Raw genomic sequence first — 26,140 nt, forward strand, 5'->3', positions numbered from 1 at the left:
TAACCTGTTTCTGTGATAAACCCTGGGTAGGACCTGTGACATGGAGCCCTTAGCCACTGCTTTGCGGGTCGGAAGCATCTCCCGCGAGTCAGATCCTAGAAACGCTGTTCCGGGTCTGCGGGAGCCTGGCGGCTCGCCCCGCCAGCCGCAGACTGACACAGCGTCTAGCAGTAACAGTCGAGGATGCAACCCCGCTGGCTCTCCAAAGCCTTAGCAGAAGAACTCCCTGGGAAGGACAAGACAAACCAAGTCCTTGTACTGAAGCTCAGTAAGCACCAGAGCCCAGGTAGAGAGTGATTTTAGGACTCCCCGCTCTCCACATGGCTGAAATGCAGAAACAACAGAAAGGCACAAAACGTCCAAAGAATAACGTGACACGGGTTGGGGGGGTGGTTAGGGAGGAGGCAGGTGGACTTGGAAATGGTGTTATGCCTTAGCTTCCCAACCCTGTAGGTTTTTTTTGTTTGTTTGTTTTGTTTCTTTCTCTTCCTCTTCCACACAAACCCTTCCATACACTGAATGTTTAGACTGGACAAAATTTGAAGGCAGTAAAAAAAATTTTTTTTAAAGACCTACATAGTAGTAAGAACCCTGACTTCATTGACATGGCTTAGAAATACATACAAGCGCAGCCCACACACCAGCTTCAATTCTGCTGGGCATTTCCAAATCCACAGTCAACAATGTTCATAGACTTCATTCATAGGACTTGTTCCATCACACGGTCCTGGAAACCAGCAACGCCCATTCCTTGGGACTTACTCAGAAAACCAAAATAACACCCTGTGGATTGCAAATTTCAAACACCGTGTTGGAAACAGGCAGAAAGCAAAGATTAATTTAAAAAAAAAAAAAAAGTCAACTTTGCAAGAAAAGCTTGCATCCAGTGAGGACGGAAAACCTGCCCTTCATGAATGATTCATCCCCAGAGACGGAGGATGGATTACTCAAGGCTCCGCTGACGTGATCCTTCCTGCACATGCAGGAGCTGGCCGGCCAGGCAATGAGGCTGCCTGCTCACTCACCTGGTAGCACTGTGGGGGGAAAAAGTCAGGAAACCAGCTGACAGCAATCCTTTCACAGGGAAAAAAAACAAAAAAAAAACAGAAAATAGCAATGTCCTAAATAATTACGTGCTTCTGAAGCACTCCCAAAGAAATCAGATCAATACAGTAAAAATCAGCAGAAACACTGTCCAGCCACGACCATGCTTCTCCATCCTTGCTCTTGATGTCAACAAGGTAGATCTGGACAGAGATGGCATTATAGCCAAAACAAGACACCGCAAAGTCTAGTTTATCTAGAACTGTTAGAAGACAGGTATTTCAGAAGAATTTTTCAAGTGTCCTGCACCTACCAAAAATTTAAAAAAAAAAAAAAATTTTCAGGGCAGCTGGGTGGTTTAGTCGGTTAAGCATATCTGACTCTTGATTTGACTCAGGTCATGAACTCAGGGTCATGGGACAGAGCCCTTGTCGGGCTTTGCAGACAAGCAAACCTGGGTTCAAATCCAACTCCCCTGCTTTATAGTTGGGTGAACCTCAAGCTGCCTTAGCTCTCTTGAATCTCTACATCCCCATATAAAATGGAAATCATATACCCCCTGTCAAGTGCCTGAAGCATAGTCGACATTTATCCTGGGCTATTTCCCTCTTCCCCTTTTTGCTTGCTCTAATCGGATGTAAGCTGGGAAAGAAAGCAGTCAAACTTGTCAAAGGATATAAAATTTTTTTCATCATTTTGTGAATATTTTAATATTAAAGGTTTTATCACAAAATTCTAAGTATTTATCATTACTCTCAAATATAATGAAGCCATGTGCAGAAGGTTCTGAAACTTTCCTTAAAAAGCCATGCAGAAGGGACGCTAGCCGGTACAGCATGCCATTGGGGGTTTTGTGATCACTCTTTCGAGTACTCAGTTTTCGTTTAATTCTGGAGTCTAGGCTCCGTTCCAGAAAGTTGTAGCTTTCTTCGAGCCTTAAATCAATGTTTCAGATATAACTGTTCAATGGCCTAAATAGAAAGCAGATTCATTCACACAAAGAGCGCAACAAAAGAAGGGACACATCATTGCAGGATTCTGCAAGACAGGTTTTCAGTAGCATCTCACATTTTAGAGGTTAAAATCCATATACCGCCCACCGCTGCTTCCCCTCCATCAACTAAGTAGTCTGGAGCTCTCATCTTGGGCTTCCTTCATTTTTGGAAATCACCGTCTTCACAATAGGACCTTGGGAAGGTTCTAATGTTGATGTCCGGCTGCTTCTCCAAACCAACTCGGTGGGTAAAAGAGGACGGGTTCTTGCACTCAGTAAGAACCCTTCAGGGCATCAAGGCTCACTCCTTCATTCGGTAAAGAAGAGAGGTCTGGAAGAGTCCAGGAGGAGATCCAGCAGCTAACTCCGTTATGATAAAGACTAACCTTGGGCACCTGGGTGGCTCAGTGGGTTAAGCCGCTGCCTTCGGCTCAGGTCATGATCTCAGGGTCCTGGGATCGAGTCCCGCATCGGGCTCTCTGCTCAGCAGGGAGCCTGCTTCCCTCTCTCTCTCTCTCTGCCTGCCTCTCCGACTACTTGTGATTTCTCTCTGTCAAATAAATAAATAAAATCTTAAAAAAAAAAAAAAAAAAAGACTAACCTTTGCGGAGAGCTGAGTCTCCAGACTGCTCTGTAGGGGCGATTCCAGTCACACTCTTCCCCCCCACTAAGCAAGCCGTACATCTCTTCAACCCAAACCCAGAAGAGGGCACTACCCTCAGCAGAGGCACAAGTGTGTGTTCTCCTGATCCACACAGACTCACAACTGAGGCTTAAGAACTCCTCTTTTCGGGACGCCTGGGTGGCTCAGTCGGTTAGGTGGCTGCTGCCTTTGGCTCGGGTCATGATCCCAGAGTAAAGGGATCGAGTCCCACATTGGGCTCCCTGCTCAGCGGGGAGCCTGCTTTTCTCTCTGCCTCTGCCTGCTTGTGCTCTCACTCTGACAAATAAATAAATATAATCTTAGAAAAAAAAAAAAAAAGACTACCTCTTTTCTGCAACAAACACCTAAAATAGCAGAGATGTTACAGAACAAGGAAAAGATTCCAAGATGACTCTATCTCTTAAATTCTTACTGAAATATTCAATTACCGTCATGATCACTCTGGGCAAAAAGAAGTCTTCTACCCGAGCCCCATGAGGCACCCTCCCTCGGCCACACTGGTGGAAGCTACTGGCATTCAAGGCACACCTAGCATCCCAAAGCCAGTCTAAACCACTGGAATGCCTCCCTGTCAGCTGTTACTCACCACTCTTTCCTTCCAACCCAGAAAGTCGTGCCTCTGAGGCTCTGTGTGCCTCTCAGTGGGACAGCCACGGGCAAGAGGCGATTGAGGATGCCCTGGCCTGGGAAGCCAAGTCGGGGGGGCAAGGGGATGAGGGAATTTTGCTTCCGGCCTTTGTCTTTCCTCTGATACCTACACTTAGCTCTAAATTAGACCCCAAATCATCTCACGCAGTAGATGTTCAGGGATCTGCTCCAATCTGCTGCTGAGCAAGACGGTATCACCCCCGGGCAGGGTCTGACTGTTCCAAACCCTGGCTTTCTACAGAGCCATGGACAGAAGGGAAGGAAAAGGAAGGTCAGCAGAGACCATTCAGAGCCCTTCAATGGGGGCAGGACAAGAGGAGACGACAACGAATGGCAGTGTGCACCCTCCAGTGAGTGAGTGACGGAGACACAGGCGTCCAATGGCGGAGGGGAGGTTACCACAGGGTCCTGGGACCTGCCATAACCACACACCACATACCAGGGGCTTTAATGTAACACGAATGAGCTCTCTTACAATCGTGGAGGCTGGAAGTCCAAAAGCAAGGTGCTGGCAGGGCTGGTTCCTTCTAGAAGCAGAGGGAGAACCTGCCCCCATGCTTCTCTCCTAGTTTCTGGGGGGGCTCCCAGAAACTCCTGGTCTGCTTTGGCTTATCAACACATGGCCATATTGTTTCCCTCGCCACGTGGCCTTCTTCCTGGGCCTCCGTGTCCTGACGTGGCTTTCTTGGGAGGACAACAGCTCTGGATTTAGGCTCCCTGCTGACCTACTGTGAGATCTTAATCACACCTGCAAAGTCCCCATTTCCAAAGAAGATCACATTGTTGAGATTCCAAGCTGCCATGAACTTTGAGGGGCTGCTGGTCACACCCCAGTACAGAGAGAACGAAGACAAGGGGCACACCCTAAGAGCTTTCTATGACCTTTCCACTCTCCTGCTCACTCACAGATGAAGAATGAAGTCAGGCACTTCGGGCTCTCCGTAGCCCTGAGTTCTTAAACCCTAAGTGGAAGGAAAAAATCACGCTTGGATACGACCCCAGTTCAACAAGGTGCCACAAGTGTGCTTGGCACCCTGTCACTTTTAAAGGTTGATGAAGAGAATTTTCAGGAATGTGGGCATGAGAGTCTGGGCACTTGTGCAGGCTTCGCAATTCACTTCCTTTTCCCCGGAAGCCCCGGCTCAAAAGGCGTTGGGGGACCCCTTCTCCTCACGGCATCAACATAAGTGGGTGGTCCTTTCTCTCTGAAAACCCAGCATTCCTGGCAATTTTAGGAAGTCTAGGTGGCAAGAAGAGGCACATCACTTTTTTCAGGCACATTTGTGAGATGTGTGGAGAGCCAACTAAAATTAATGAACTTTTCTTGCCAAAAAGAACTCGGCTCTAAATTCGGTCATGTACTGCCAAAGTGTGTGAATGAAGTCAATTTGTGAGGAAAATAAGAACATTCCAAAGGAAAAAAATCAAATACAGGCAGTCCCAGACGCATTTGTGCTGATCTAAAGATATTCCTCTTCTGAGAAAAAAAGGAGTCCATTCCTGCAGCTGAGCGGACCACAGACACTCAGCCACCGCGTTACCACTCAGCATGTCTCTGCCATCGGCCTCCACTTCCCTCTACAAATCTCACCTGCCCCCACTTCCTGTCCCCTTGCCCCCACTTCCTGTCCCCTGGTCAGGCACCTCCCCTTGCCCCACCCGGCCCTGGGTCAATGGTAGCGTGGCTGCCAGGGTGAAGGAAAGGGAATCCTCCCTCCGACCCCTCAAAAATGTTCTTTGATCTTGGGATTGGCTACCTTGAAAACCTTAAACTTGCCCAGATCTACCTCTTCCAACCCCACATTTGGGTGTTCTTCCAGAAAGTATGCTTTACCTCCTTGATCTTGACGGTTACCTGGCATTTTAGACCCATGTCCGGCCTGTACTTGCCTGTCAGGGACGCAATGCCCACCTGAGCTGGTCCGCTCCACTGTCCGTCCCCTCGGAAGCTGACACACTGACTGAGGAGGCCCCCAGGACCTCAGACCGCCAGAGCTACCATGTGCCAGCCACTGCCCCAGAGAGGAGGGTAGGCCTGGCTCAGCCAACCAACTGTAATTTTAAGCTGAATACAATTAATTTTATAATTGTGAGTCATTCCAGATTAATTCGGCTCAAATCAAATCATGAAACTAGGGCAGAATGAAGAATGATTTCAAGAAATCAGACGTGAAGTCCCCGTAAATACTTGGTTCACATCTAAGGCTGACGGCTCACCGTGCTATCAGCTGGGGTTACTGAGGGAAAAAACCGGACTTAGCTCAAAGACACAGAGATCCTATCCTGCAATCTTAAAAACCTGCTTGGCCCTGCGATGGGTCTGGAGGAAAAAAAAAAGAAAAACTAAGGTATTTTGACTCCTATTGAAGCTAAATAGCCCTACTGAAAACCTAGAAAGATACATACTTACATCAGGGAGAGAGGAGAAAATAGAGCAGATTTAGATCCAAGCAGAAAAGAAACGCAGAAGTGTGGCAGGAAGCTCTAATCTGAGCTCCTTCCCAGGGTGTTCTGCTCTCAATCCCAGTTCAATCCGAGACCTGACGGGCTTGGAAAGGTAGCAAGTGGATGCGCCCCTGAGATCGTAAGGGGCAGAGGCAAGGTTGGTGCAGAATCACGCACTGCTGGGCAGGTGCCGGTCCCCGGTCTCCCGCAGGGACCCCCTGAAGTCTCCTGCTCCCGCCAGTCCCAGAGCTTCTGCCCCAAGCCACGAGGCCCACCCTCCGTGGTTGCAAACTGGGGGTATTTCCACTTCCGCCACCACGGAGCCAACAGGAAGTGAGGCCACTATGGGGCCCTCCAGACAAGACCCCCAAACGCCTCTCTTCACCCCCCATGAGTCATTGGGTCGGTGCCACTGCTCACTCGCTCCCACACAGTGGGGGGTCAAAACCATCCTGGGGAGCAGGACCCCAGCCATGCCAGGTCCCACCCCTTCCGAGAAATGACAGTGTTTGGGGTCCAGACAGTCACTGCAGAAACGGGGTCTGGAGCCCATCTGGGGGTTTCCTGGATGCTGTTTTAGCTACAGATGCACAGGCCCCTTTCCTGGAGGCCCAGGCACAACACAAACAAGCTGGGTGTGTTCCTATCGAGCAAGGAAAATGGAGGTTCCTGGGGGCACATGGGGTCTCCCAGGGAAGGACAACCTTAAAGGCAGAACCGTGGGTCATTCCTCATTCGGCTCGAGGCTACAGAGCTACTCCCCAGGTTCAGTTGCCCCGTTAAACGGCACAGGAATGCCTGTCCCTCTCTGTAGGGCCGAAGGTCAGGCCTCCCCTCGGCAACACCTGTGCTGCACCTGGACCCTGGGGTCCTTCTCCCAGTCCTGTCTGGGGCCTGTCTCCCCGGTGAGTACGGTGCTGGCTGGGAGGAAGAGCATCAGCCTTCCAGGAGGCCATGTGACGCACCCAAACACAGAGGAGGCCACAGACTGGAGACACTTCCCTTAGATACAATGAAGCCAGTTCTCCTGTTTTCAATAGCTCAAATGATTCAGGCTCCGTGGATCGTAAATTCCCCTCGAAGCCCCCATTCTCTGGGGTGGGGGGGTCAGTCTTGGAAGCGTCCCTGCTGCCTGGAGAGGCTCAAATCGACCTCACAGAAGCGAGGGAAGTGGGCTGCCAGGTGATTGTCTGCTGTGGGCCGCGCCGCAGAAAGCTCTCATCGGACTGATCTCAGCAATGCCCTGCTTTTGATCAACTTTCTGGGCAGCTAGATTGAGACAGAATCAGAAAGGTATTTGCCTGGAGGAAAAAAAAAAAAATTCTGTCCCCTGGCCTTCATTACAGATCACCCTCGAGTTAGCCAGATGGTACAGAAAAACCCAAGCTTCGTGGAAACTTGGCTTCGAAGCCTTTCATTGATGAGCAGGGGCTGCTGGGAGTGCTGTGGAGAAACAGTGTGGGGGGAACCTTCCTTCCTCCGGCTGCACACCCCCTGCCCTGCCTGCCCCCAGAGGTTTCGATGTCCAGGCATCACTGTGGACAAAAGAGCAAACACAGGTATGATCAGAGCACCATGACTCCCCTCAAAACACCTGTTCCACTCTCTCGTGTCAGAACATGACAATGAAAATTACTCTAAGTGGACCTATTTTAGTTAGGAAAAAAAAAAAGAAGTACATTAGGTCCTTCTAGGAAGGAAATGTAGACGGCACATGGCCCGCACGTTATCAAAACAGAAGCATCCTTCACTCAGCTCGTCCTGGGAGAAAAGTATTTCTAATTCTGTACTTAAGATTTTGAAACGAAAGACCCCTCCTTGACACGAACTTCAATTATAGTCTCGCCTTCGACTCTCCACTTACAGACCACACGTGGAAGAAACCAAACGCACAGCTTCAGGGTGAGGAGGAGTCCGGGTGTCCTGGCCAGACCCGCACCTACGTCTCTTATTCACTTGTGAAGACGAGCACCCATGGCTACTCTCTCGGGCTCATTTTTAACCAATACACCACCTGGTTCATGAAATGAAGCATCAAAGAGAGAAAAACAGACACCCGGAGTCTCTATTCATTTTGTGGTTTCTTCTGAATCATGTGAAACCCATGAACTCTTCCTTTTTCTTCCCAACACGCCCCACCCCTTTCTTTTTTAAAGGGAGGGAGGGTGAGAGCCACCGCGCGGGGTCACTGCACTCACGCCCAGCAGGAAACCGCCACGTGGCCGTTCCAAATCATACCGCTCTCTTCCAACGTTAAAATGAAAAAAAAAAAAAAAAAATCAGGTTTTACCAGGTGCATGAATCAGTGGTTTTCAGAATCTATGGGGCACAATACTATGGTGTAGGAACCCATAACTGGGCAACCACAATATCCCAGGGTCAGCCTGTCCTGACCTGTGCACTCATCGCTGTGCATGAAGGAGGAGGCCCAGCACGTACAGAGTCGCGAGTAGTAAGGGTGTGGGTGAAAGTCACAGGAGAAACCGCCACCGGCTCTGGGCCCTTTCCTCGGTTCCAGCTCTCCGTTTCCTCTAATGCCTCTGCTTTCCTGCGACGCATCTGCTCCTCTCCATCTAGCTTCCCCCCTGTAGACTGCGTGACCCTCCTTCTGCGAACCTGACGCTGATCTTCGCGAGGTGCCGCATCAGGAACCAGCGCTCGCTCAGCAGACCGTGCGGCAGGCCTTTTCACCTTTGTCTTTTTTTTTTTTTTTTTAATTGGACACAGAAGCACTAACCCACGGAGGTACTGTTATCTCTACAGAAGGAGGAATTAAGACAAAGAGGAAAGCCCCTCCTGATCTCGCAGACAGGGCAGGAGACCTCGACCCTGTGGTCCCACGAACCTTCCGTAGCTGTTCCCTACGTTTATCTCTATGACACGAGGTCTCCGAGGGCCCGGCCCGGCCCAGGGCACTCGACAAGCACATCGCTAAGGGATGACTGTGGGGATTAACTGTGCCGTCAAAGGTCACTCAGTTAATAAGGGCCAAAGACCCAATTCCCAAGCCTCCGCTCTTCTTATCCATCCAATGAAATTTTGGCAAAGCTGTCAATGATACTTTAAAGACAGAAACAGAAGCATCCCCCATTCCCTAAAGGAGGCCTCCTTGAAAATGAAAACCAGACTAAACGAGAAATCACATCTTAAAAGTAATCAATACAGGAGTTCGATCCACAGTGCCTCTAAACGCAGGCTTCTGGCAACAAAACACACCCATGCCCGCGTCTGAGGATAATCGGGGAGCATTCACCAATGAGAGGTTTGACTCCTTCTGCCTTCTACCACGGTCCTGGTCTCCACTCCCCACAGCAGTGGTCACACAGTGTGCTGGAGGGACACACCCTACCAACAACAAAAGCAGCACAACCCCAAGTCTAGGCACAAGTCCCTGGTCCCAGTCTGCTTATACCTCGTCCCTCTCGCTCGGCACCTGCCGTTCTGCTTACAAAGGTAACAGCTCTGGGCCGAACCACCCAGCAGACAGCAGGCTTCTGCATTTAGCACAGAGCCAGGGACACGGAAGCCCAGGTCTGGTGGGAGAAAAGAAGGTTGAGGTTGTACTCCTGGATGGGCAAAGATGTTTGATTTAGGAAAGTGAACAGCCAGGTTAGATTTGCTGCTTTGTCTATGTTTTTCTAAGGCAGGAGGACTAAGGAATGACAAGGGAAAATCCCTCCATTTCCCCAAGTATTTGTTCTCTTGAAAGCACATATAGCATGTTTTAAGTTGTGTTTTCTCAAAGCGAGGCTCTCTTCAAAATACTATAAACCATGTGGAGAAAAAAAAAAAAAAAAACCTGAACAAAACAGCCAGATTCAATAAATTTAAAATGTTACTGATTTGTTTTGCCAAAATCTTTTTTTTCTGATGTGTCCGCAAAGGTGTTACAGGAGAATAGATTCACCTCATATTTTAAAAGCACCTTTTTGTTGGGGGGGTAAAGTCGTATGCATATTGTCGCTGCTTGTCTGGTTTAGTGTGGGGCAAGTCAAAGAGCCAGGGAAATCACAGTGAGTTCTTTTCAAAGTACAGACTTGTTACAACCTGACAAATCTGCTCATGTGTTTGATCACTAAATTTGGATTTTTGTGCAACTAATGTCCAAAATAAAGACACAGCACCAATATAGAGCCTTTCTAAAGGTTGAAAGCATTGATGAGGGTACGAGTTCCTTCCCAATCTGCCACCCTCATTATACCTCACGGTTTTAAGAGAGCGAAGAATTAATGGGTCTTCAAGAGCATCACAGAGCTGAAACGACCGGTGCTTTCCATCAGGCACCTTCAGTTTCCACACCAGCCTTCAGCTCTCCCTGAGCCCCGAGAAGCAGCAACACTCACCCTTCTTTTTAACCAGATCTTGTTTCTGCCGTGCCACATTGATGAGAACACACTGCATTAGGACAAAAAGGTCTTGGGATCCGCATTCCCTTTACGTTTAGAAGCATGTACTCAGATACCAACAAAACAAAATAAAAGCAGGAGGTTGGCTTTTAGGAAAAAAGGGGGGGCAAAATGGAACACAACGGTCTCCTTTTACCAAGACTGCCTTCTGAATAAGAGAAGGTTCACTGTGCAATCCCAAGGTTTAATTCAATCTGATCCATTCGCTGTGTTCTCCGAGCCACGCACAGAGCTGAACTACAGACACAAAAATGAATCTGCAATCCTCACCCTGTAGATGCTTTCTGCCCAGCAGAGGCAATAAACAAACAACCAAAGACCCCACACACGGTGCAGGGCACAGACACAATGCTTTGGGGGAGCAGGCACGGTAGTGAGGAGTTCCGTCTAGGATTTCAGAAGATGTCAAGTGCACAGGAGAACCTGCTGAACAAGGGGATAAAAATCTTAACTCTCCTCCTCCAAGCTCACCTGGCTGTGCACAGCCAGAGCTACACAGAGGGGGCTGAGGGAGGAGCTTCCAGAGGAAACTGAACCGGTTTGGCAAAGACACACATTAATTGTTCTCTTCTACCAATTCGCTCCGAATTACCCCCGATGCCTCTCCTCTGTCTCCGTTCCATATACATCTTAAGGGTAGGACACTTCCCTTGCTGCCATGCATTGCTAATATGTTAAGGTTCCTGCCAAATACAGGACTTGCCCTGGTGATTTCTTGGCCTGTCTTGTGCTGGCTTCATATTGAAGCAATTCTGGAACTTAAAAGCTGTGGTAAACGACGTTTTACATTTAAAGAATCATCTGCTAAGTGAAATAAGAGAAACATTTTATGATCTCTCCTAAATTTAATCTAAATTCTAAATTTTTTAAAAAAGATTTTATTTATTTACTTGACGGACAGAGATCACAAGTAGGCAGAGAAGCAGGCAGAGAGAGAGAAGGGGAAACAGGCTCCCTGCTGAGCAGAGAGCCCGACACAGATATATACACCACACTCACAGATACAGGAAAATTGGTGGTGGCTAGAGCAGCAGGTCAGGGGTGGGAGAGATGGGTGATGTTTTAAAAGTAGTCTTTTCAGGGCGCCTGGGTGGCTCAGTTGGTTAAGCAGCTGACTTCGGTCAGGTCATGATCTCAGGGTCCTGGGATCGAGTCCCGCATCGGGCTCTCTGCTCAGCAGGGAGCCTCCTTCTCCCTCTCTCTCTGCCGCTCCGCCTACTTGTGATCTCTCTCTCTCCCCCTGTCAAATAAATAAATAAAATCTTTTTTTTAAAAGGTTTTATTTATTTATTTGAACAGACAGAAATCACAAGTAGGCAGAGAGGCAGGTAGAGAGAGACGGGGAGGCGGGCTCCCTGCCGAGCAGAGAGCCCGATGCGGGGCTCGATCCCAGGACCCTGAGATCATGACCTGAGCCAAAGGCAGAGGCTTTAACCCACTGAGGCACCCACGCACCCCAAATCAATAAAATCTTAAAAAAAAATAGTCTTTTCAACAAATGATGTTGGGGCAACTGGATACCACATACACAAGAACGAAGTTGGGTTCTCTACTTCACACTGTGTACAGAACGCATCATTTGCCGATGTTAAAGCTACAACTATACAACTCTTACGAGAAAACATATAACCCACAAAATAAATAAATAAATAAATAAATAGGACAAAGTTTAAAACTTCGTACTTCAAAGGATACCATCAAGAAAGTAAAAACAAGGGTGCCTGGGTGGCTCAGTGGGTTAAGACTCTGCCTTCGGCTCAGGTCATGATCTCAGGGTCCTAAGATGGAGCCCCGCATTGAGCTGTCTGCTCGGCAGGAGACCTGCTTCCCCCACATCACCCACCTGCCTCTCTGCCCACTTGTGATCTCTGTCAAAATAAATAAATAAAAACTTTAAAAAGAAAAAAAAAAGAAAGTGAAAATGACGCAAGAATGGGGCAAAATATTTGCAGGCAACAGCTCATATAAAGGACTTAAATTCAGAATATATAAAGATCGCTTACAGCTCAATAAAAAGACCAACTAATTAAAAAAATGGGCAAAGGATTTTGCACATTTCCTCCGAAAGATATGCAAACATGCAAAAAGAATTATGGAAATATGATCAGCATTATTAGTCATTATGGAAATGTGAATTAAAATCATAATGAGATATTACTTCACGCCAAGTAGGAGGACTGTAATTAAGGACAACCCACAACAGTGCTGGCGAGGACGTGGAAGAAACGGAAATACGGTCCATTGCTGGTGGAACCGTAAAACGGTGTGGGTGCTTTGGAAAATAATTTGGCAAGACTTCAAAAAGGGAAACGCTGTTGCCATATGATTCAGCAATACCACTCCAAGGGATATACTCAAGAGCCCAGAATACAAGCCCGCGCAAGGCTGAGGGCACACTCTTCCAGTGCTCACGGCAACGTGGCTCTCCACCTCCTGACCTTCCCTCGCTCCGGCCTGTTGCTGCCTGGGTCTGGAGAACAGTAGGCTAGGCGCCAATTTAATGAAAAAAACAACCACCACAACCACCACTTCTGTTAATTTAAGAACTGAATAAATGTCTGGATCATATACATGTATTAAAACTCGCACTAAAGAAATAAAAGGGAGTTCAGAGTCCATTTCTTCAAATGTTAAAAAGGATTTGCATTCATTTCTTAGAAACGGCTGTGTGATAAAAAGCAAAGCAAGGTGGATGCTTCACCCTCTGAGTTCAGTACTGGAGGGTCGCCATCCCACCTCCCCAACACACCCTGACCAAATCCTCCAACCAGCTAAGCTGCCTTTGTCTGCAGATCTGGGGGATCATTAGGGCCTTGAGACAGGCCTTCATTTCAGCCCCACGAATGCACCTCGGTTCTCAAGGCGACCGGGGCCTCACTTCCTGGGGATGAGTCACAGGAGATGCTGAACAAGGGGCTGCTGCCACCAGGGCATCGGTGTGGGCGAGCCCCTGTGCTCTCGGACTCGAACACCAACACCGCAGGCAGCAAGGAGTCACCGACGTGTTCAAAGCTCAGTGCCCAGGGGAGGCAGCCCTCTGCAGACCCTCACTAGAATCTAGACAAGGGTCCGGAACTCAGCCATGTCAAAGACACAGCTGTTCATGATAAACTGAACCCCAGTCTTCATTTTTTTTTTTTTCCTTCTGGTCTTCATTTTTTTTTTTTAGCATCATTAGAACTGTCTCTGTCTGGGTCCAGTCGAGAGAAACTGAAAATGTCTGGCATCTTTCTTGAGCAGGAGTGACTAGGGCTTATTTCGATCTTGGAGAAGATGGATCAGGATGTCGTTTGGATACTCGGGCCAGTGATGGGGACGACGGCGGTGTCCAACACAGGCCCCTCGGGCTTCTGGAAGGAGGGGAGAACAGGGAAGGGAAGAGAGCCTATCATCAATAAAATTAGGAATCAGTACCTTTGCCAGAGCCAGGACCTGCTGGCTTCACAGAGAAGAACCAGGGCTCCCAGGTCGACCTCATCTCCCGACGTAAAGGGGGAGCCCAGCCCTAACACAGGCAGGTTAAAAGCACCACCGAGGGCTAGACCGCACACCGTCCTTCCATCACGGTCACGGGGGACACGGGGATGGGCCGGGGTGTCTGCGCCACTTCCTGCCCAGCACGCTCAGCAGAGCACTGAGCTCCGGCCTGGCCGATGTGCCTGAGCGTCGTCTCAGGTCCCTCGCACGGGCAAGGTCACAGAGTGAGTCCGTCTACACAGGGAACTTCAGGTCCTCTGAGGGGTCAGGCTCAATTAGTTCTCCTCCTCCCAGGATGGCTTTCATCAGGTCTGTGCCCCAATTACCAGGGATTCCTCCGTGTCACTCGGTCAGAAGCCTTCTATTCAGGGATGGTTGTTTCTGATTGACCCCCTAAAGCCTCACGCTCCCCAGATCCGCCGCCCCCAGCCAGCCCGGAAACGCACACGCTGGAGGCACTTCTGCTGGAACAGAGCCCAATCCCCACTCTGGTTTGCTTTCAGCCTTCCCGGGTTTCAGGCCTGAAAGCATCCCCAAGCACCAGCACCCAGGTGGAGACTGAAATGGTAGGGACCTCACTGCAAAGGGAGCCGGAGAAACTCCGGGCTTATTCAGGAGTCCCACCCTGGCCAAGGTCACCAACGGGACACCGAGAGGCAAGTTCAGGTGGTAAATTCAGGGTCAGAGATGTGTCAGGACAAATGCCAGTGCTTGCTGAGGTCTCATTAGGCCAATTTGTGTGCCCACGTGTGCCCACGGGCGCACACCCGGGAAAGTGTGGTGGGCGTGGGCGTGGTGTGGCGGGGGTGATCGGTGTGCTGGGTAGTGGGGACAAGCATGCCACGTAGTAGAGGAAAGTGTTCAAGGACTCCAGAGACTGAGCTGGATTTTCTAACAACACTAAGAAAAGAAACAAGCGGGGAAGGAAATTCTATTTTGTGCTCTAAAGCTTTATTCTCTCCACCAGGTGCAAACAAGAGCGTCAGAGGTGGGAGTACCTTTCAACAAATAATTCACAACCCCAAGTGCTAAAATTAAACTCCCACACAGGCAGACAACAAGGGAGGACTTCTCCCTGAAATTCACTGCCAGCATGCCTCTTCCCGAGGAATCCGCTGAACCCCGACCTCAACCATAAGCCCCCGCTGACCCCCTCCTCCCAATGTCACCAGCCCCTCACTGAAACTGCAATCTTAACTCTTTTACGCTCCAGAGAAATGGGTGTTCCCTGCAGGTCGTGAGGAAGGTGGTTCTGGGTCCTCGCCCAGCAGGGAACCAGTCTCTGAAAATCTTCCCAGAGAATCCTTTGGTTACGGGTCTCAGGGAATCCCAGATGCCATCCACGGTGAGACGCACCTCTAAGACACTAAAGAAAAGTGCCCACCAAACCAGGACATGTCGTTGAATGTAAGACACCCCAGATTCCAGAACACCGACATGGGAACGCACAGGGGTCTTCGATTTGCTGAGAGAAAGCCAAGCCTATCTACGGCTACCCTATCGGAAGTTCATGGACCAGAACCCGCGGAGCAGCAGAGGCACCTGGGAAGCCCACGGCAAACACGCCCACGATGACCATCTATGATCCCGCACCCCACCCGTGCTAGGACCAGTACTAGGAATTTCACATATGTGGGGCCCCTGAGTCATGCAATTCCCCTGAGAGGCATCCGCACCACACCCCCTTTCACAGAATGAGGCACAGAGTCCCGAAGCGTAACTTGCTGAGGCTGGTGAGAATCGGGGCAGTGATTCCCCACTCGGGTCTGTCTGGGTTCAAAGCCCATGACTTCCTACCCCAGCCTGCATCTCAGAGAAGTCTGTCTAAGGGTTGGGGGGTGGCAGCTCTCTGCCCACGTGCTCAGCCCCTCCTCCCTTGGCAGCTTGCCAGCAGCTGGCAAGAGGGAAGCATGTCCTCATTAGGTTGTGGGTGGTCAGGAATTTCTTATTAGCTAAACCTCTCTCTGCCCTTTCTTCCATCCACCGCATTTTTAGTCCTCCCATTAAATGAGTCGCACCTGCCAATGCCAAGACCCTCCCCCCACCCCCGCGAGCCCATCCAGCAGGGATCCTGCTACCGAGGACCAGTCCTCGAATCTCAGGGGTGCTAAACAGCCAGCCTTGTACTGACTGCACGCCACACGGCCCACCCTGCCACAATCTGTCACTCATCGTAACAGATGTCTACGTGCGGCTGAAGGAAAGCATGTAACCCGTTTAGTGAGTTGCTTATTAGGTTCCTCTTCCCACAAACTCTCGTGGGCATTCTCTGTGGCCGGAGCAAACAAGCCTTCTGTTTCATGCATGGTGACATCCAAGAGGTCCAACTTAGTCCCTCAGTCTCCAGTAGCAAGGCTAGATTTCTCAGAGTAACAGACGCCAACCAGTCCGCCCCAGTGATTCCCCCAAGTTGCTGCTCCCTCGTTACCTGGGAGCCCCGCATCAGCACCGTTTGTCCGGGATGGGCGTATTGTCGTTACCAAGTTCAAGAGGCCAGCACAGAACACGTCAGGAAGGGCAGCTCAAGCCCCAAACCAGAACGCCTTGATTTTCTATCCTTACCCACCACTTGCAGCAACGGGGCAGTCACCAACCTTCTCTGAGCTCAGCCGTCTGCCCAACAAAGTTCCGAACGACCAGTGGAAATTTCGTGAGGTCTGAGACTGAGTGTGCGGAACCACCCTAGGAGAGGGCCCCTGAACAGGAGGTGAGCCCCCAAAGGCAACGGGGGTGGAGAACTGCTGGCACAGTCAGCAAATGCAACTTTGTAGGTTTCCCCGAAATGAGAAAATGACAAGCTCTCAGACAGGAATTCAGGAACTGCTCATAGCCATGCCATTCTGTTACATTACCCCCCAAAAAAGTTATAGGCAAATCTATGAGAGAAAAAGCAGAAATACGTATTTAAAATCCACAGCTGAAAAATACTGAAGAGTTCTATGTGCTAAGTGTGAGGGATCGCAGGTAAATCCGAGGCAGGATAAATAACAACGGGCCTCCTTGAGCTTTCGAGCTGATGGGACAGACTCGCAGGAGTGACACGGTTTTAATACTCATCACATGACTCCTAGGACCGATGTGATGAAGAAAATATGTGAGTGATATGAAAGTAAGTCAGAACGGGACCAGAGATGATCTGGGGTCCAAAGGAAAGTCTTCAGAGATAAATAATGTTCTAACGGGAAGTGAAGGGCATAGGAGCAGACAACCAGGCGAGCAGGGGCAGAAGGGCGTGCAAGGTCAGCGGCGTAGCTCGGGAAAGGTCTCGGGCAGAAAGGAGGGAGGAGGGCACACTCGTGCCTCCTGGAGACGTCGGAGAACAGGAAGGATCAGAGGACACATGGCCTGGTAGTCTACTCCGAATCCTGGATTTTATCCTGAAAAAGCACTGGAAAGCTTCTCAGTGATGATAAGCAGGAAGCATGGAGTGGGACTGAGAGTTCTAATCCCTCGGTGCAGTGGAAACAGAGTCAGGGAGAAGGGTCCAGGGACCGATGCAGGGAGACTAGCTGAGGGGCTAGACCCAGAAGAGACGCCACGAGGAAATAACACGCCGGCGTGGAAGACATTGGCTGAACTGGGGCCATAAGGCTAAACTGGTTGGAACGTCGGGGTACGGTCCTGGGCGACCTTTCTGTCCTCCGACCGTCAACTCAGCATTGCCCAAAGGCACCTGAAGTGTGGTGTGGCACAAAGAAAACCGCAGGCAGCTGACAATCGGCTGGATTTGTTCGAAGGAAACCATGACCCAGAGAGCACACCACTGGCATTGCTTACGTACAGACAGACACCCGCCTAAGCTAGCGGGGCTCACGGTCCCTTCGGTGTGAATGAAGCACTCTGTCTTCACCTGAACTGAATTCAGGCAACAGGGAAATGGGCTACCTATGAAAAAAAGCCAGCCCAGTGGCTCGGAGTATGCCTCCTTCAGAAGGCTGCTCGCGGACGCTTTACTTCCATTTTCGGGGGGAAGGTCTACAGATCCCCGGGGTGCTCGCTAAGCCACCTGAATAGGAGAAGCATCCTCTCGAAGATGAGGAGAGTCACATGGAGCGGTATTAAAAATAACAAACATTTCAAGGGTTTTCAAAAAAAAAAAAAAATCAGCAAACAGATGGGGCTCCAGTCCATTTTTAGATACAGAAACAGACTTTGAAGAGAAAGGGGAAGTAGGTTCCACCCTGAGGGAACAGTGTTCTGCCTCTGCTAGGGAAAGGGGAGTCGGCCCAAGCTGTGAACTTAGGAACATCCCGATCTTCCAAGTGCTGGCTGGGATTCCTGGGAAACCAGGCCTCCAAAAAAGCCCCCTTTGACCACCGGTCCCAGCTGAGGTCATCTGCATGTTCAGCACCTCATGATTCTCATGGCCTCTCTCGGTGGGCAGGATCCTTTAAGCACTGGGGCTTATAGGTCAAGGTCCATCCCCCTGCTAAACTCTCAGTCCTAGAGAGGGCAGAGTAGCTGCCCCCACAAAGGACATACAGAATGGGAACTTGCTGAGTATTTGTTGACTTCTTGCATAACCGAATTGGTCAAGAGTAGCTTAGTTGATAAAAAAAATATTTAAAGAATGAAAAACAGCCTTATGCCGCAGTGGGTCACCACCCTCTTCAGCTGCAGAGGACTGGAAGTCTTTTCTATCCCAGGCACAAAAACGCTTACAACCGTGGCACTTGTGCTTACATTTAGCTCATGTTCACCTCTGCAGAAACCTCAGCTTCCGAACTCAGTGTAGTTGCAATCGCCTAGAAACCAATGTCTTGTAATATTTCAGGAGTCTATGTTTCTGGGATTTCGTGGGAAACGAACATTCTGGGGGAGCGGGGGAAAGCAAGACCCTTATTTAGAAGAGACGCACATACCACCCAAGTTCTTTCTGGGAGTGATTTAGGAAATCCATCAGCAGAAGAAGGCTGTTGGGCTAATTATGGGACTTCCAGGGTGTGTGGGAGGGATGGCAAAAAAATTAAAAAAAAAATTAAAAAAAACACAAAAACCAAAAACAAAACCACCAAACCCTTCTTTTACTTTTTAAAACATGGCAATGCTGATTCCCTTTTCCTGCCTCTGCTAATCAGGCCCTTCAGGTCAAACACAGGAAAGGCTTTCTTGTCAAGTGTTGAAAAATGGTGCTTTTTGCCAAAAAGAACATCAGCAAAAGACTGTGCACCAAGGCTTATCACACCCTCTGACAGAGAATGCAGCTCATCAGGAAGCCCGGCGCTCAGGTCTCCCAAGTGCAGGCTTCCACAGACCTCAGCCACGAAGGACCTCAAACCTTGAAGCACAACCATGAAAAGACAATAAACGCCCCCATTAGAACTACGTCGCTGCCTAAGAGAATGCATCTGGAAACCTGACAGCATGAAGCCAGCCAGGGCCACGTGTCTGCAGGACAGGAGCGACACAATGTTTTCACCTATCAAGCTGGGTACGGTATAGTAGTATCTAATTTATTACAAGTTGTTGCAAGGGCTGAATGGTACCAAAGGAGACACAAAGTACAGGTGCTTAGCATAAGGCTTCAAGCGGGTCCTCGTCACATGCCACTACTGCCCAGAAGCGCAACGGTGGCGATTATCATCACTATTAAGAGGGGATGTTTACTCCTCTGTTCTCCCCTGAATCTTCTCTTCTGGGTCCGGTCTCAGCAAGTACCTGGTTCTAGAAGAATGACTTCCCACACAGGAGCAGAGTTCAGACAATTTGTTTCCTTCCTCAAGTGCTTCCTTTTTTGAGCTTTTGGCTGCCAGGAAATGGTTCAGCTGGCTGTTTACAGATTTGGGATCATTGCACAAGTACACATGTCCAGGCAGCATCCACTGGGAATACTGGAGCTACTGGCGGCCAGAAGCCTCGGGACGCTTGAATTTGCCTCATGCCTACAGAGCTGCGCCTCCGGGGGAGAACCAGACAGAATGAAATGCCTCAGGACCCTGGTTGCCATCTGAGCCCAGGATCCTGAGGTCACCACGCCCTCTGAAGCCCTGGGCTTTGCTCAACCCCCATCGCGCTGAGAAGAGGACACCCCTTGGCTCTGCTGTCACCTCAGCCCCGTTGGAAACCCTGCTCCCTGTCGTCTCTGGGGGTCTGGGCATTTGCTTTCTCCTCCCCCTCCCCACCTCCAGCAGCCCATATAAGTGGCATAGTAGCTCCTCATCTAGAAGCCTGCTGTACAGTCTAAGATTGCTTCACTGATTTAGTCACGGTGTCCAAGTATGAGGAGAACCTGTAGAGCCTATTTATAGACATGAGCCAGTTCTTTGAAAGGACCAAGAGATGTAGGGTTTTCCACAAACGAAGCAGAAACAGGGAGGCAAGCTCGCGAGGTGGCTCTGGGCTGGCTACGACATTACCGCACCCGGCTCTTCTATATGAAGCGGCCAAAAGAAACCTTAAGAGGTCTGCCCGCTTCTGGGATTGACAGCATCCCGACATGAGCTACCCCTAGGGTAGCCTAATCCTCACTGCACCTGCTCCGGGGGTGGCCGAGCAAGCGGGGCCTCCAGCCGCGGGACACTGTTCCAGCGGACAGCCGAGGCACCTGCCAGTATGAACAGGGGAGGAACCCCCTCCGTTTTGGTTTCCGAACTTATGTTTCCTAGTAGAAATGACCTCTAAAATAAAAGCTGTTAGAACTCCCCAAGTTACTTCTTCCCCAGTGCCTAGAATTATGAATAAGCAAATAAGCTTATAAATGATGATGAATAAACATCATGTATAAGAAACTATCTTTTGCAAAAAAAGGAAAGAACTGGAGGTCTAAGGTTCAAGCCACACATCACTCACACAAGGTCAGAGCTGCATTTACTCCCCATGGAGAAACCCTTTTTTCGGTGCCTCCCCACATCCCTCCACACCTGCACTCCCTTCCCACATTTTAGACAAGAGGGTGCTTTTCACCTGCTCAAGATTTCCTTCTTCGTGTGTGTGCACCACGCTGCCAAGTCCCTCCCTGGGGACTTAGATTTACTCCCTCCCACACTTGCATTTCTGATGTCTTGCCTCCTACCGGTGGCTTTCCATCGGTCTTTCAGAATCCTCCACTGTCTCCTGGAGAAGCAGAGGGAGGACCGCATTTGCCCCTCGGACGCCTCTATACACCACTCATCGTCACTTCTCCCAACCTCTCCCACCCTGATTCTCAGATCCCTCGAACCTGGCTTCTAAATGATCCCAGAACTGAACTGCCTCAGCATCTTTAACAGTATCTCCACACTTTCCTCCTCAATTTACACTCAATTCTCAACAAATCTGATTTGGTTGACATCTTCTCACACACACACACACACACACACACTCTCCTTCCTTGGTTTCCATGACAACAGTCTCTTGATTTGCCCAATTCTCCAGTTACTCATGGTCCATCTTGGATTTCCATGTTACCCTCCCACTAATCCACAGGGGTCTTCCCCAAGGCACCACGCTCATCTCCACTTGCCCTGGTCCCCCGTGTTATCAATCTATGCGCTCACTCCACTGAGAAGATCCTTTCTTCCCAGAGTTCCTTCATCTGCATCTCCCAGCTCTAGGCGTCTCGTCCTCAGCCCTCCACCTGGCCCCACACCGGCAGTCTGACTGCCCGTACAGCGGGGACGGACAGTAAGCCAGCACTGACGTTCACGGAGTGCTCGTATCGTGCCGAGCACGGTTCTGCACATCCCAGATGTGCTCGCTTGTGTAAGCCCTCACAGCCGCCTCCTGGGGTAGCTGCTATTATCATCCCCATTTTAGAAATGAGGAAAGTAAAACAGAACAACGGGGCCAACACTGCAAAGCTAGTCACTACGTAGCACTGGGAGTTGAACCCAGGCCGGTGGAGTCCAAACTCTGAACCACGATGCAAACCCTCCTCAGCTCTTTTGAGGCCTGGGAAGGATGTCCCACTGCAAAGTTCTTTCCAGTTTTCACATGATCTTCATTCAAAATCGATGCCATTCACACCAGCCCTCGAGCTCTGGGGACTTGCAATCTTTCTTCCCTCGTTTCTTTACTCTTCAGCGTTTCCCACTGCCAGCAGCCCGGCCAGCATCCGTTCCCTCCAGCACTGCCCCGAGCAGCTTCCCGCTCATTCCTTCTGGTGGGAACATTCCAGCACGTGCTGCCTCGATCCGCATCACAGCTCTCCCTCAAGGAGCTGCAAGGATTTCCCTGCCCCTGAGACAGCAAACCCTCGCGCCTTCTCACTCAGCCGTCCCCTGCTTGTCTCCCCACAGGTTTAGAGCAGGGGTTCTGTGGGGTGGTCATGTCAAACCTTCGTTCTCAACATGTGTTGCTTTCTCTCTGGAAAGTTCTCCATTTTTTCTTCAAGAGCCAGCTCGGAATCCCCCGCTCCTAAAGGGGCCTCCATCCCTGCTGGGTGAGATCCATTCCCTGGGCTTTGTCCTTCACGTGTACTGGTTGAATCTGTTCACTTTCCCCTTTTCTACTCCCTGATCTTTCCCTGATTTAACATTTTCCCCCACCGAGCCTGCAGACTGTGCTTTTGTACTTCATCTTCCCTCCCAAGAGCCTGGTCCAGTGCAAACAGTCTAGGTCTTTTTTTGTTTTGTTTTGTTTTGTTTTTTAATAGGACAGTCACTCTCTGGCCAGGAGCACCTACAACTGTTCGTAAGGACATGGCACACGTGTACCATCCCACCAAGATGACATGCTGCCAGTCGTAAGGAATACCAAGCCTTGTTATCACAACATTTGGGGCTTTTTGACAACATACACTGCACTCAAAAAGGTAGAAGAAAAACCATGTGTGTTAGGAAGTCCATCCAGCGAAGTAGGACCTTAAGGAAGAAACAGGACTGAGAAGGGACACACACTTAGGCAAGAGTCCTGGGACAGGAGATCAGGACATGTGCTCGGACCAAAAGCTATGGCAATACCAGCCCGTCTGCACTCTTCTGCTCAGGAAAACCTTGTCATTCTGAATTCAAGCACTCTGGACTCCACGACAAAAGGCTGGCATGTCTATTTATTTTAATTTCACCCACACATGATGTGAATACAAACAATACAAACAAGAAAACACAAATGAATTTGAAAATTGGCATCAGGAAAAATACGGATCACACCAAAAAGTGAAGATTGGGAGGCGGAAATAATGCAAAGATTTGAGGCTAAGTTTCTTGGCAGTGGTGGTTTTGCTAATACTAAATGAACAACTACTGTGTTCCAAGAAGGCTCTAAGCCCTTCACATTACTGCACCTTAATCCCACCAATTTTATGAGGTAGGTAGCACCCTTAGAACTCAGGGATTTTTAGGACAGCTGGGTGCCACGATTTTACCGAGGCACAGAGAAGGTAAGCCACCTGTCCAGGTCCACACAGCTAACCAACTAGAAAGCGGAAGCCTGGACCATCTGATTCTAAAACTATCCTCAGGGGCCTCCTTGGGAGCAGAGCAGCCTCTACAAATCTGGTTCTGCACCCCACAGTCACCAAAGGGGGACATTGTCACAATGCCAGGGCCCAGTACAGAAATGGGGAGCTTATTTCAGCAGCAGTACCTGCAATGAAGAGAGCCCTCCTGCTTCTCCCCTGCCCCTGCTCACCTGCGGGCAAGGCCTACAAGATCGACACATCATCCGCCTTTCAAAAATTATTTTAAAGCCACTGATTTCCTTTTATTCAGCACTCCGAGGCCCACGATGTCTGACCAAGGCCTACACAAACCACATTTGATAAACACATTATGAAATCCAGTATCACGGGGCTGGCTTCCATAGACACTGCCAGCCAGCCCCAGCCCGCTCAACGGACGGCCCCCATCAAGGGATGAAGATAGGGACAACACAGCCATTGTCCCTAGGGACAAAGCAAAGCTGTTGTACAGATTAAGGAACAGCAACGAAATTAAAAATAGAGCTTCCCTATGACCCTGCAATTGCACTTCTGGATATTTACCCCAAAGATACAGATGGAGTGAAAAGAAGGGCCATCTGTACCCCAATGTTCATAGCAGCAATGGCCACGGTCGCCAAACTGTGGAAAGAACCAAGATGCCCTTCAACGGACGAATGGATAAGGAAGATGTGGTCCATATACACTATGGAGTATTATGCCTCCATCAGAAAGGACGAATACCCAACTTTTGTAGCAACATGGACGGGACTGGAAGAGATTATGCTGAGTGAAATCAGTCAAGCAGAGAGAGTCAATTATCATATGGTTTCACTTATTTGTGGAGCATAACAAATAGCATGGAGGACATGGGGACTTAGAGTGGAGAAGGGAGTTGAGGGAAATTGGAAGGGGAGGTGAACCATGAGAGACTATGGCCTCTGAAAAACAATCTGAGGGTTTTGAAGGGGTGGGGGGTGGGAGGTTGGGGGAACCAGGTGGTGGGTATTATAGAGGGCACGGATTGCATGGAGCACTGGGTGTGGTGCAAAAACAATGAGTACTGTTACGCTGAAAAGAAAAAAAAAAAAAAAGGGAACAACAGTCACTGCTCCAAGGCTCAGGCTGAAATAGGCTCATTTGTCCCCTAGCCCTACAGTTTCTAATGAGCCCAGGATGGCTACAGGAGCCCCTGAAAAGTTTGGTTAGGAGACCAAGAGCCAGTGTCCAGAAGCCAGGTTCCCCGAGCTCTGCCGCCATGTGCACCCGATCGCTCCCTCCACCCATCAACAGAGCTGGACTAGAACAGAGCCCGTTTGTGAGGGTACCACATCCTCGGGAAAGCTGCACAGACAGCTCAGCATGCCCAACCTCGCCACAGGAGGTCCCGAGTCAGAGGCCTTGAAAACATTCCCCAAGTGTCTCGGATGTGAGAATCTGGCTGAACCGCTGGGCCAGGAGAACTCACGGCCCATCTTTATTCTCCTTCAGCTGCTGTGTGTTTGGAACAAGAAAACGCACTTGGTGGCTCAGAGAAGAGATGGGAGGAAGAAGAGGCCCCCCAGAACTCAGCAGGGAGGGGGCTGCTCTTGACTGTGTTTGTAGGGAGCTTCTGCACAGGTAATTTCAGAACGATATGTCTCCAGGGCCCGGAGTGAGGGCTGAGGGGAAGCTCCGGGCTCCGGGGTTTCCTCTAGACATATACTACTGGGAACACACACACTGATGTACTCACAGCCTCCTGAAAACATCCTGCTTATTGGAACGTGTAATCTCTAAGCTCCCTTTGCTTTAAAAAAAAAAAAAAAAGTAGTAAGGATCTCTCCAAAACCGGGAGGAATTCTTCCTTCTAGATGGCCACCTTCCTCCACTGTGATCACGTACCCCAGAGCCTTGCTTTGGGCATCCCAACTGCATTTCCTTACACTTCTCAATTTGCTTGGCTCATCAAGGGGTCCCCTCAGCTACAGCAAGGTGCAGGACACGCTGACGGTAACGTGCGTCGGCAGCGACCAGTCCCGGGCTCATAGAAAGCACAACGGACCCACTCCCTGGCACTGGCAAACTCACTTTATTAATTCAACAAACATCTACTGCACCCCTACTGTGCGGGAACCGGTGCCGAGAACGTGATTAGGGCACGGTCTCTGACATCGCGACGCTGACGCTCTCGAGAACTGAACAAGGACTGCCTTCTCCTGTTGACCAGCTGGGGGAACCCGGGAAAGCCATACAGCCCCCCTAAGCCTTAGCGCTCTCAATTACCCAGTGCAATGAGAAGTCAGGCCCCTGCCAAAGAAATCTCAGAAAGAAGGAATAACTACGGGGAAGACTTCCCAGGAGGGTCTCTCCTGCAGCTTTGTCTGAGAAAGCATTAAAAGGGGGGAGGAAGCGGGGAGGGGAGGTGGGAGAAAGGGGGGAAAAACCTGGTCTGTAGTCATGGCAACAAGAAATCACCAGTTTAACGGATCCCTGACAGCTCAGCACCGGTGCACACCACTCCTGACATCACCATGTTCTTGTCAGAAGGCCAAGAGCAAGCTCACCCACATGAACTTGACAGCTAACGTCCACTACACTCTCACCTCCCAAGGCTTGCCCAGTCCTGTATTTCATGCTTCCCAAAACCTTCTACAGGCTCAGCTCCCAGCGGGTCTCAGCAGGTGTCTACATGGCAGAGCTCTCCTTACATGAATAAATCCACCTTTTAGTGCTTCTGATATTGGGTAGTGGCTGCTTGAAAATGAATCCTCCGAATATATTCACCTGCCTTCTGGGGCCCATCTCGGTCTAAGGATGGTACGAGAGATGACTTGGAAGGGATCTGGAAATGCTGAATTTCTCCACAAAGGAGAAAGCAGGAGTTGGTGGGGAAGGCCATCACTGCTGTGCCACAAGACGGTCCTCGGCTTGATCGGTGCCGATGCAGTTTTGTTCTGGACTTACTTCTGACCTGCCATGCTCACCGAGGATGAAAAGCAGCAAATGCTATGCAGCAGAGGGAAGAGGCTGGCCACCAGGGGAGATCCACGAGGCCTCTGAAAACTGAAACCCGTACCCGTCCCACTGGGAAGCAATAAATCGAAACACCCATTGAGTCCTGGATTCTGTTTTAGAAGGAACTC

General features: G+C 49.9%; 1 protein-coding gene and 1 long non-coding RNA gene across 4 annotated transcripts in view; both read right to left on the reverse strand.

The window, feature by feature from the left end:
- LOC116577313 overlaps nt 1-18,697 on the reverse strand; it is a 34,756-nt gene extending 16,059 nt beyond the window's left edge. Inside the window, exon 1 of one of the 2 annotated variants that reach the window (XR_004280485.1) lies at nt 13,616-18,697. This is a non-coding gene — a long non-coding RNA (uncharacterized LOC116577313). Of the gene's footprint in view, nt 1-7,659; nt 9,584-13,615 lie in introns of those variants that run through there. The other variant, XR_004280486.1, reaches the window with a different exon arrangement.
- PRKCA (protein kinase C alpha) overlaps nt 1-26,140 on the reverse strand; it is a 385,445-nt gene that overhangs the window by 262,852 nt on the left and 96,453 nt on the right. The gene's annotated exons all lie outside the window — the stretch shown is intronic.

This window comes from Mustela erminea, chromosome 18 (genome assembly GCF_009829155.1).
Source record: "Mustela erminea isolate mMusErm1 chromosome 18, mMusErm1.Pri, whole genome shotgun sequence".
Classification (NCBI taxonomy): Eukaryota; Metazoa; Chordata; class Mammalia; order Carnivora; family Mustelidae; genus Mustela; species Mustela erminea.